The sequence below is a fragment of the Phascolarctos cinereus genome, unplaced genomic scaffold (genome assembly GCF_003287225.1).
Source record: "Phascolarctos cinereus isolate Bilbo 61053 unplaced genomic scaffold, phaCin_HiC Scaffold_5;HRSCAF=322, whole genome shotgun sequence".
Classification (NCBI taxonomy): Eukaryota; Metazoa; Chordata; class Mammalia; order Diprotodontia; family Phascolarctidae; genus Phascolarctos; species Phascolarctos cinereus.
In genome coordinates this window covers 373,714,071-373,726,513 of record NW_027555958.1, presented here as the reverse complement: position 1 = coordinate 373,726,513, position 12,443 = coordinate 373,714,071, and the positions used below count along the sequence as shown (strand labels likewise).

The following is a 12,443-nucleotide window of genomic DNA, read 5'->3' as shown; positions in this document are numbered from 1 at the left end:
CCTTTGATCCAGTGATACTACTAGTAGGTCTATACCCTGAAGAGATCAAAGAAAGAAGAAAAAGACCCATATGTACAAAAATATTGACAGCAGCTCTTATTGTTAGAGCAAAGACTTAGAAAAAAAAGACTGGAAAAAATGGCTGGACAAACTCTGGTATATCAACATAATGGAATATTACTGTGCAATAAGAAATGATGAAAGTGGCGATTACAGAGAAACAGGGGAAGACTTTTATGAATAGATATGGAGAGCAATTTGGATAGAAAAAACTGATGAGGAAGTGTGCTGCTCACCTCCTGAAAGAAGGGTGATGGCCTCAAAAGTGTAGAATGAGACATACCTTTTTGAACATAGCAAATGTGTGGATTTGCTTTGCTTGATTAAGCTTATGCTTTACAAAAAAGAAAAAAAAACTATGGCATATAAATGTAATGCTATAACATTGCACAGTAATAAACGATGAATATAAGAATTCTGAAAAAATGGGAATATTTGCATGAATTGGTACAGATTGAAATGAATAAAACCAAGAAAAAAAACCCCATACACAATGACTACATTGATGTAAACGATCTCACTAAAAAAAATGAGTAATTGAAAACTCAATGAAGGCTATGAAGAAGGGACAATGAAACATAGTTTGCTCCTCAAGGTGGGACAGAGTATTTCACATATTGGCAAACATAGTCTCTTTATCAGATGTATTCGCTTAATTTTTTTTTAATCACAAGGGGAAGGTTCAGTCTGGGCAGATGGGGTGAGTAATGAATGTAAAGACAAATCTAAATAATTTTTTTTAAAAAGAGCATTAGATCTGAAAGGAGATGACCTGAGTTCAAATCTTGATTCTGCTTTCTATTATTTATATGACCTTGAGCAAGGTCACCTAATCTCTCTGGCCCTCATTTTCCTCATTTGTAAAATAAAGAGCTTGGCCTAGAAAATTCCTCAGATCTCTCTCTATGACTTCATGTGATCCTGATCTCAAGAAAACGATATAGTATAGAAATGTCAGGGCCCATCTCAAGTTGTCATAGTCTAGCTTTGGGAAGAAAGATTAGGGCTGCCAAAGATTAAAGAGAGGAGTTAAAAATGACAAACAGACTTCTAAATGGGATTACAGTCTTAATGAAAATCATAATGAATGGAAGAGCACACAAATATCACCCATAAATGGCCATAAATATTAGACCAACAGATGAAATCCTGGATACTGCCATTATGGACCCCATCAAATTGCTGCTATTATAATTTATCAATAAATAATGAAACCCAACATCATATTTAAAGTTCCCTTTCTCCCTTTTTTCCTTCTCATTGCCATGATTTTATGGAGGGGTCACTAAGCTCTTTACCCAAAGAGCCATTTATGAGACTAGCACCCAAAGCCCATGTAGATTACAATCAGGTCAGATACATTCAGTAGGTAGAGAAGGGAAAAGGGGAAAAGGGAAAAAGATAGAACAAAGGGAGTAGGAAAGAGAGAAAGGATGACCCCTTTTTACTTCACACTCTCTAGATCCTTGTTGCTATAACAGACAAGCTTTCAGTTTATACCCCCCCCACTTTTTTTTCAAGGAGGTCAATACCAGAGGTCTTTCTATCCATCCAAAACTTTGTCCTTATATTTGAGGACCTCAGTGTGCTGAGCCTCTTTCAACAACTTGGACTCCTAAATTTAACCCCTTTTTCAGTTCCTATGATTTGTATTTTCTTTCCGTTTCAATCACTCCCAGTAGTGGTCACACTTAAGACCTAACCACCATGCAAAACTATGTCACCTCCATGACCCTAGATTTCCAAAGTGCTTTCTGGGATCTAAATCACCTTCTACTTCTCCCTTTGCTTCACTCCTTTCAAACATATTCTTCATCTTCCCCTCATCCTCTAGCCCTTCCACTCCTCCCTGTTTTCTGACGCATCACTCCTGTTCTGGTCTCACTTTCCTCCCTTACAGTATTGACTGTGAAGTTAACCAATTCCACTGCACACTGTCCTCCACCTTTAAATTCCTTGTGTTCTTGCCCTATGCCATAAAAGCCCTTCCATTCCTTTACCCTGGCTCATACCTACCATTTTGCCTTCCCTGCTCTTACTTCCTGGCTGCTAAAAGCTGCTGATGGTGGTCACCCAACCGTGGTGACTGTGTCAACTATAAATTCATATTGCCCAATCTCAGCGAGGCCCTCATCGCTGTTGGGGCAATCCTTTTATTCTTCCTTGATTGGTTCTATCATGCTTCCTGTGGTGGTTTCTCAAAACCCCATTCTCCTTTGTCATTTCTGCCCTAATTTCTTTCACTTCCTTCTTTACTCAGCAAGTCTAGACCATTAGTTGTGAAGTTCCTCATTTTTTCCATTCCACATATCAAAATTCTATTCCCTAAATACCCTTCCCTGTACATTTACTTTACTTAAGTCTTTGAGGGAGAAGTGGCCCTTCCTTGCCAAGGCCAACCCCTCTACTGGCAGTCTGGATTCTATCTGTTCCTGTCTCCTCTGAGAAGGTACTCCATTGATCATTTCCACCTTGTCATCTCCAGTCTCTATCTACTGACTCCTTTTCTACTGCCTACTCACACTCTCCCCAGCCTTTGTTTCTAAAGAAACTTTCACTTAACTACTATTCCTCCAAGCTATCACCCTATATTTTTTCTTCCTTAATTGCCAAACTCAGTCACTTGTTTTCCCAGACTCCACTTCTACCCACTCATTTTTCAACCCTCTATCATCTGCCTTCTGATACTACCATACTACAGAAGCAATTCTCCCGAAGGTTACCACACATCTCTTACTAAATCCAATGATCTTCTCTTACTCGTGATTCTGTTTGACCTCTGTGTACTTTTTGACCTCTATGCATCTCTGTTGAAACCCTCCCTCTTCCTGGACACTCTCCCTATCCGTGGCTTGGCAGCACACAGTAGGCACTTAATAAATATTTATTGACTGACTGACTAAATCTGCCTTTCTAACTGATCCTTCTTGGTGTTTATTGCTAATTCAGCATCTATCTCCCACCTTCCAGGCATGGGTGTCCCCAAGGTTGTAACCTGGGCCTTATCTCTATCCACCTCATTCTGGCACTCCAGCCTCAATCCTCTGTCTCATCCGTTCCAATGGATCTTGCTTCTGTGAATTTATACACATGCTATCCTACCTACTTGAAACGCATTCCTTTCTTATTTCCTCTCCTTTGAATCCTTATTTTCCTTCAAGAATCAGCTCAGATGCCATTTTCTCCTGGAGTCTTTCTTGATAACTCCAGTTAGTGTTCTGAGCCTCTTGAAAATTATATCGTATTTACATTTCTGTGTATATTGTCAATGCTACTACTACACATCCATATGGTATAACCCCTAAAGACCATGCCTTGGAGGAGCTAAGCCACTCAGCCCTGTATTCCCAGGTGCCATGTTTCTTCATCCCTAACATTTTCCACACTGCCACACTCTCCTTTCCCCTCCCTGGGGGTGTGTGATCATATATTTAGAGATGAATGGACTATTGAAGACATAGAGTACAACCCACCCATTTTACAGTTATGGAAATTAAGGCCCAGCAATGTAATGAGACTTTTTCAAGGTCACAAATAAGTAATAAGTAGAAGAGCTGGAATTTGAACACAGGGCTTCTGACTCCAAATTTGTTGCACTATGTTGCCTTCTTTGACACTTCCTTTGCATGCCATAGCCAATCAATTCCAAATCCTGTTGGTTCTCCTTCCAAAAGTATCTCTCACATCCATCTCTTGTTTTCTTTTTCCTAGGTCATGCTCTCATTACCTTCCCCCCCCCAGGACTCTCTCAAGAGCCTTCTAACAGGCATTCTATTTTTATCACCTTTTCATGCAGCTTTATGCTTCATAATACTGCCAGAATGACCTCAAGATGCCTCTCTGATCATGCCACTCGACCATTCAAAAGTATTCAATAACTCCTCATTGCTGACTGAATAAAGCCCAAAATTCCATTTCTACACAACACTCTGTGTTCTGACCAAGCTAGACTGCAGGCACGACCCCCCTAACATCATTAATTGTTTCTGCAAAAACACTTTAGGTGAGACAGCATTTGTCTCAGCTCAACAGGAGCAATGCTATAAATGGGAGATATGTTCCTGAGCAACTAGAATTGGTCTAGAGATCTGTACTGAAACCAAAGATTTAAAATAGGCCTTTACAGAGAGCTGAGACTGTCATCTTTATAACTGTAGTGCTCTCACCTTCCTTTATTCTTCCCCTTTCTCCTCTAATCTCCTCCCTTCCCTGCCGTTTCATTTCATCCACATCCACAGCTCCAGCACTCAAGCCCTTGCTGTTTATCTTCCAAGGAGATAGTAGTAAGTCACGAGGTTTGTTTACTCTCTCCCCATCTTGGATAGAAAATGACAAGGATGGGGCCCGGGCATAGAAGAAAGAAAGGAAAAGGGAAGGAAAGGAGGAAGGAAGGAAGGAAGGAAGGAAGGAAGGAAGGAAGGAAGGAAGGAAGGAAATAAGCAATTACATAGCCACACACTGTGCTAAGCACTTTATAAATTATTATCTCACTTGGTCCTCACAACAACCCTGGGAGGCAGGTGCTATTGTTATCCTTATTTTACAGATGGAAAAACTAAGGCAAATGGAAGTTAAGTGACTTGCCCAGGGTTATATTGTTAGGGAAGTATCTGAGGTTGGGTTTGAACTTGACTCTGGGCCCAGAGTTCTATCCACTGCACCACCTACCTGTCTTTGCCTGATGGACAGGAGAGACAGTGTGCATTGTGCCATCCACTGGTACCACCCCGACCTTTCCTGCAATCATTTTTGGGTGGTGAATGGGAAGGCCAATTGTAATTGTTACTCTCTCCGCCAATTATAGGGAAGAGAACATTTGGAACCTGAGTGACCTGATTCAACAAAGTGATATCAGTGTTTCTGGAAATTAGGGTGGGGTTTGGCTATACTATATTAATGACATTATTGTGAAAGGTTATTGGTAAGAGCCATTTTATGTTACATGCTCTTTCTTCCCAGACCCTCTCTGTGTTTCCCCAACTTCCCCAAATTGCTTCTGGGATATATCTCCCTGCCATCCCCTCAGCAAAGACATACCATTTTGTCTTTCAAAAATTTCAACTCAAATTGCATCTACTCCAAGAAGCCTTCCTTGACTTCTCCCAACCAGATATGAATTCTCCCTCCTCTGATTTTAGAGCAATTCGGTCTTCTCTTATAACACTTTCCCTATTCTTCCATGTTAAATCATCATCTGTGTATGCGTCATTTTCCTTATGTTAGGCCTCTAACACTCAACTCAAATGCCATGGGCAACAGTAGGCCCTCCTGGTTCCCTCAGCTCCTAGAGCCTTCCTCTCTAAAGTAACCTTCTATCTACTTTTGTATACATCTAATTACTTACATGTTGTCTCCTCTATTAGAATATAAGATCCTTAAGGTCAGGAACTGTTTTTTTTTCTTCCTATATCCTCAGAGCTTAATGCAGTGCTTGACATATAGGAAATGCTTAATGAAAGCTTGTTGATTGCCTGTCTAGACTATAGGCTTCCTGAGGGCAGGAGCCAAGCCTCCTCTTAAGTGCTTAAGACAGTATCTTGTACACAGTTGGTGCTCAATATACAGGTTTTGAATGAATGACACAAAAACTAGAGTCAGCATGGTAAGGAATGGTGCAGAGTTAGCAGCAACAGCTTTGAGTGAGCGTTATGGACTAGCATCTGGGCCCTAGATTGACCACCCTCAGCGCTAGGGGGGAGGTGGTCAGAACAAGAACTGATCACTGAGGAGTTAGCCTGAGCATCATGATTCCAGAACTGAAAAGGTGGTAGGAGGAGACAAGTCTGGCACACCTATGGCAAAAGACGGACAAGAAGGTCATTAGCCTCAAGAGCCTTGACTGATGGATTCCTTAGTCACTTACATCGCTGCACATGCCTTCTTTACCAGTCCACATTCTTTCCACCAAGTGGAAAAAAGGAAGAGATGTTCTCCTTCCAATAAGGCTTTTTCAAGCCTATGCTTTTATGAATTAGAATTAATCAGAAGACATAGATGAGAGTCTTTTTATATGTATCTCGCTCTTCAGCAGGAATCTGCCCACCCTGGGTGGTAATGCTCACATTGTCTTCAGTTGTCTCAAGGGATGCTGTCCAAGCCCCCAACCAAATTAATTTTATTTTATATTTTAAAACTCTGCTAATATGACAGCTCTTTTAGGTGGGGCGTGTGTTGAAAAAAGCAAACAAGCAATGATATAGTATAACAACTCCAAAAAGGGTGGGAATCACTCGTTTCAAGAGAGCAAAGAATTTAATCAAATATAAATGCATGATGAGAGTACAGACTAATGTATAATATATGGGGATGATCTGCATAATAGCAAAGCTGGCCCTGAGACCTGTGGTTACTGCCTGGGAGCCCTGGTCCCTGCTGGGATTCCTGCCATCCAGATCTCTGAGCCAGTCTGCATTCCATCTAGCAAAGTCCAGCCCATTTACTTGGCCCTGGAGCCCTTTTGCAATCTACTCCCAATTATGCTCCCAGTGAAACAAATCAGGCTGTCCCTGGGAGCAAAAGCATATGAGATTCTGGGAAAAGTCAAGGTACTAGGATTTCCTCAGTTAATCTAGGGATACTGTTAATTTGCATTGCAAGCATAAATTTGCATGTTGAATTCAAGAGGCTTCTCTAAATCTATAAAATAAAATTAATTCCTGCAATCTGTAAATCAATTCCTATAATCTTCTCTGATCATATTCAAAACTAATATTCATAGCTTGACACACTGAATATTTCATTCATTTATTCAAACACTTATTCAACAAGATATTATATTAGATTTGGGGGGAGTTCATCCATAATACACATACATGTACATACACACATATAAATATACGCATATATGTGCGCACAACACATGTGTGTATGTATGCATGTATGCATGTATTCCATAAAACTGTCCATTTCTTTCCCTTTGGCTCCAGACTTCAAACATGAAGGCTAGGCTGATGCAGAGCCACTTTCATTTTTTTTCTGTTTTATGATGGTCTCTGAGCATATGTGTATATACATAAATATAACACACATACACACATGTATGTATGTATGTGAATGTATATGTATATGTATCTACATGTACATGGTATAGCCTCTCTACTACCTAGTAATACGCTCACATCTCATTTCCCACTGTGTACATGTATATATGTGAACAGATGCACATAAAGGTATATTATACACATACACATGTGTATGCATATGTATTATATATTTATGTGTGTGTATGTATATAAAAATATACACGTGTGTATACATACGTACAATATACCCACCCACACACATTGGCTTTCAAGAGCTTACAGCTAGCTGAGGCCCATTACACGCACACAACTAACTACTATATGAGGTTCAGCTGAAGTAGCTGGGGATATTTGATCTGAAAAAGAGAACCTCCAGCAGGTACCTGATCATTATCTATAAGTATCTAAAAGGCTCTCACAGAGAAAAAAGCTTAGACTTGCTCTGTTTGGCCCCAAAAGGCAGAACCAGTAGCATCAGGTTCTTCTCCATTGGAGGCCTTTGAGCAAACCACTACCCAGTGGATACATCGTAGAGGGGTTTTGTCCTCAGGTGTGGGTGGTACTGGGTGATTTCTGAAGCCCATTCCAGTTCTGACATTATCTGAGTCTGAGTGGTACACACATTCACATTACTGAACTCAAAGGAGGCAGAGAGCACTTATGGCTGGGGGGATAAAGGAAGACTTTGTAAGCAACAGTGGGGCATAAGATACAAGTGTACTGCTAGATACTGTATCAAGACATCTTTCTCCCATGCGTTCCAAATCTCTTGATGTCCCTGAAGCCACACACTACATTGCCATCTTCCTAGCATGACTAGGGAGAAAGATTGTTTCCTTGGGACAGTTTCCTAAAATTGAAGGCATGACTTCCAGCCTAGCCTAGAGAAAGGAGGTTGAAGGTAAGGATAAGATGGGAATTAGAGCTGCAGAGGAGGGACTAAAGCTACAAATAACCTCAAGATTTGGATGAGATCTTGAATTTTTTTTTCATTGTTTTATGAATTGTGCAGAAGAACCAGATAAAGGATATCATTAAAGAGATAAATTTCTGGGAAAGAAGATAAGCTATCATGAATTGAGAATGAAGGGTGACCAGTGGATAGAATACTTAATTCACTGGAATACATGACATGTCAGGAGGTCTAGAGGGAGGCCTCAGCATGGTCCACATGGTGGATCCCTTAATAGAGGACTGATGGTAGGACATGGAGAAGAGTAAAGCAGACTGAGAAGTCATGGATGGATTTTGAGTGGCAATGTTGGAGGGAGTGTCCAAATCAATGATATCCTGGAGCCAAAGCATCTAAGTGTTGGATAAGAGGTGAATCTTATGCTCAAGAGGGAGCATGGAGATGACTGACTACTAGGAGCCTCTCAATCTTCTTCTGAGTCTTTTGAGGGTCCTAGTTGATCTGGGGCGACAGATTTTCTCTCTCTCCCCCTCCCTCTCTCTCTCTTTTTCTTTCTGCCTCTCCCACCTTGTCCCCCTCTGTCTGTCTCCCTCTCTTTCTGTCTCTCTCTCTCTCCCCCCTCTTGTCCCTCCCTCTTTCTGTCTGTCTCCCTCTCTGTCTCTCTCATCCCCCTCCTCCCTTTCTTTGTCTCTTTCTTTCTCTCTCCCACTCTTTCCTTTCTCTCTCTCCCTTCCTCCCCCCTCTTTCTTTCTCTCTTTCCTTACTTCCATGGGGACAGAAGTAAAGCTGCCCGATCTAACCACTGGCTATTATCATCGCAGTCCCTTTCAAGACAACCAACATAAAACACCTACTCTGAAAGTCTCTTCTCTCTCCTCCCCAGAAGCCACAATCCCTGGGCTTCCCTTGCCCCCTTCTCCTCTGACCATTCCTCGAATCACCCAACTCCCCTGAACCAATCATAGTGGAGGTCTGTGAGCAAGAGATGCTGGTACAGAGTGTTCTGGACCCGGGGACAGGTGACCTTTCCAATTCAGCACCCTTATAAATCTTACCTAATGAAGTTAAGGGGGGAAAGAAATTAATGAATAAATGAAGGTTAAATCACTCCCCGAAGAAGATTGATGCAGACGTTGAGAGCTGGGAAGGTGGCTGGGAAACAGGCAGGAGCCCTGCGCAAAAGGTTTTTAATATTCCTTTTAAAATCTGAGGGAGTTGTGAAGCTTGTCAGCCCTGAAACTGTGATAAGGGCCCCAGCAAGCTAGCAACATATGACCAGGAAGAGGGGAGGGGAAAAGGCTAGACTCCATTAAGAGTTAGTTTCCCCAGAAGAGGGTACATATGCACCTACATACTCAAGAGCTCATACATTTACAATGCATACGTGTGCACACACATACACATATACACACAATTTGCATTAATTGCATTAATGCAGCAAGCACAATGAAGTAGCTTGGGTCTACCAGGCCCATCCTTGTTGCCACCTCACTCCCTGGCTCACTTCTCTACTCTATCTCCCTGTCACCCTTGCCACCACTACTGTGGAAACCTCAGCCCATGTGGCTTGGAAGGGCCCGTGGGAAGCTGAGGAAGTCACAGCTGGGGCCCATTAGGCAGGTGCTAAAGCAGAAACAGCTGTGAGAAAGAATGGGCGATCCAGGCCAAAGCCTGGAGATGGGAAGAACAGCTCAAATTGGGTGGAGGGGGAAATAATCATGGCTAACATTTATAGAATGCTTTCAGGTTTATATATTTATAGAATGCTTTTCAGGTTTCAGAACACTTTCCTGTGAGTGAGGTAATATGTATTTGTAATCTCCCATTTTGCAGATGAAGACATTTAGGCTCAAAGATATTAAGTAACTTGTCTGTGGCCCTAGAGCTAGTAATTGGCAGAGCTGATATGAACGTGTCTTCAGACTCCAGAGCTGGCCCTCTTACCCCCTTTCTTTTCTGAGGATAAATGACAGACAGAATAGGGATGCATGCTGACCTAGGGGCTGGGAGAACTAGGTTGTCATTTGTGCTATGTTATTGACATATTGAGGGATCTTCAGGTTGGTGACTTGACATTTCTAAGCCTCAGTTTATACCCTTTGTGAAAGGGAAAATAATATTTACTCAGGCCATGTCCTATTTCTTTCTGTGTCTCTCTAGGGGAAGGGCTGCAGAGAACCCCAGGCAACAAGAAAACCTTCCTAGGACATTTGCCTGGTGGAAAAGAGAGGAGAAAGTTGTATTCACTCCCCTCCTCTGCCTCCTACTCCATAAATTTCCAAGGCCTAGGCTAGAGGGACAGAGGAGAGCCAAGAAACTCACCTGGGTTCTCCTTCTCTGTGTATGACAGAAGCCTTTCTTTCTAACCAGGGAGAGTCTGGATGGGAATCACAGAGCAGCAGCTGGGCCACCTGGATGTGGCTGTTGGAGGGACAGCGAAGACCTGAGGGCCATGAGAGGTGGCTAGGAGGCCCAGTAAATTAAAGGTCACAATGATTTTCTAAGGCACCCGGGGAGATAGAAACAGGCAGATCACTCTGTTGCCAGCAGGTGGCTGACAATTGGCAAATGAGCCTCTGCAATTATCTGTTACTGTTTCTTATAGTCCAAGCTGTAAATAGATGCAACTGGGACATGACTTAAGTATGAAAAATGAGCAACACATCAGTCAGGGGGGTGAGGCACACTGGAGCTCATGGTGGATGGGGGTGGGAGGGGGGAGTGCTGGAGCCAGGAGTGGCTGGGGGCTTTGATTGCTTGAGTTTGGGGAATATTACCACTCTTGAGCTCTGTTCATCTTAAATTTGCTGGAGCTGGGCTACAATCTCAGAAGTGGAAGATAATTTCTCGATAGCAGTTTATCTCAGTGCCTGGAACATATTAGGTGCTTAATAAGTGCCTGTGGATTAAATGAAAGTTCATTTCAAACACCCCTTGAGACATGTTGGTTATTGTTGTTTAGTTATTTCAGTCATGTCCAACTCTTTGTGACCCCATTTGGGCTTTTCTTGGCAAAGATACTGGAGTGGGTTGCCATTTCCTTCTCTGGCTCATTTAACAGTTGAGGAAACTGAGGCAAACAGGATTAGGTGACCTATCCAGAGTCACACAGCTATTACTTGTCTGAGGCTAGATTTGAACTCAGATCTTCTTGACTCCAGGCCCAGCGCTCTATCCACTGTGCCACCTAGTACATTATTATAATAATTATTAACAGTAATTATTTATACTAGTATTGCAGATAAAGAAACTGAGGCTCAGAAGGGTGATACAAATTGTCCACAGTCACAGAGACTTTATACTTTTGCTATTCATTATGGGTCAGGGAGGATGCTCCCCTTCTTATATCTGGAGAAACTGAGGCTCAGAGAGATAGAGCTAATTATTAACATCACACAGTATTCCAGCAGAGGAACTACTTCTCTTGTTCTTAGGGCTCCTTCCTCACTGCCCAGTCCTCTTTCTTCAGTTTAGTGTTGTGTCTTTCTGTGCTCTGCACAGTGCCTGGCACATAGAAGGTAATTAATAAATGCTTAATGGCATATGTGGAGAAAGTAACCTGAAGTAAAATCAAACAAGCCTGGGAAATATCAGCCAGAGCCCCTGGTTGGCATACTGAGTCTTAGAGCAGGTCCTGTTTAAAACGCCAGCTAGAATCGTGCGGTTGAGGTAAGCCAGCCCAGGGCATTGGAGTCCTGCTCTTTTCCAAAGGCCAAAACAGTCTTTTCCTGTGGCGCACATAGAACCTTATTTCTTCATGCCCCAGGATGTACGTGATCACCATCTCATTACACGTTTGCATTCTTCCAGATCCACTGGTACACCTCATGTCCTGATTTTTACCCAGAAGCACTCAGGAAGGGCTTCTAGAATGAAAGAGCACGTACAAGGAAGGACTCTCGCTCCTGCCCAAACCCTGACTCCTCCATTCTCATGCACAGGGGTTAATTGGTGCCAAATGGGGAGAAGAGGGGCAGCATCTCCCCTCACCATGCCTCGTCCCACTCCAGTGGAAAGTCCATTTTTCAAGTAAAACATACTGATCAGAAGTTCCCTCCTGGGAGGGAGAGCCTGTGACTGTTTACACTAAGTCATTCATGTCTATCTGAGGGACCCAGGACCCTGAAGCCTTCCTGAAGGGGAGACCTTTGGTCAGCTCCCTGTCCCATACAAAGCCCTGTGTCCAGGGAAATGCTCTTGGGTGAAAGGATCGTGAGTGAGTCAGCTCCTGTAATCAGCTCGTCCTGTGGGATAAACCAGTGGTGTGAAGTCATCTCTCTGACCTCCACCAAACTACTCTTCACCCCCAGGCACTGACCATTAAATGAAGCATTTTATTTTGGAGCCAGGTCAGGTGGCCAGGCAGGAACCAGACTTCTTGGTTCTTTAGACCCAGTCAGCACTCATATGGTATCATTATTATTAAGAATAGTAGTGATAATTACCTC

General features: G+C 42.6%; 1 protein-coding gene across 1 annotated transcript in view; it reads right to left on the bottom strand.

The window, feature by feature from the left end:
• PLXNA2 (plexin A2) overlaps positions 1–12,443 on the bottom strand; it is a 309,803-nt gene that overhangs the window by 134,717 nt on the left and 162,643 nt on the right.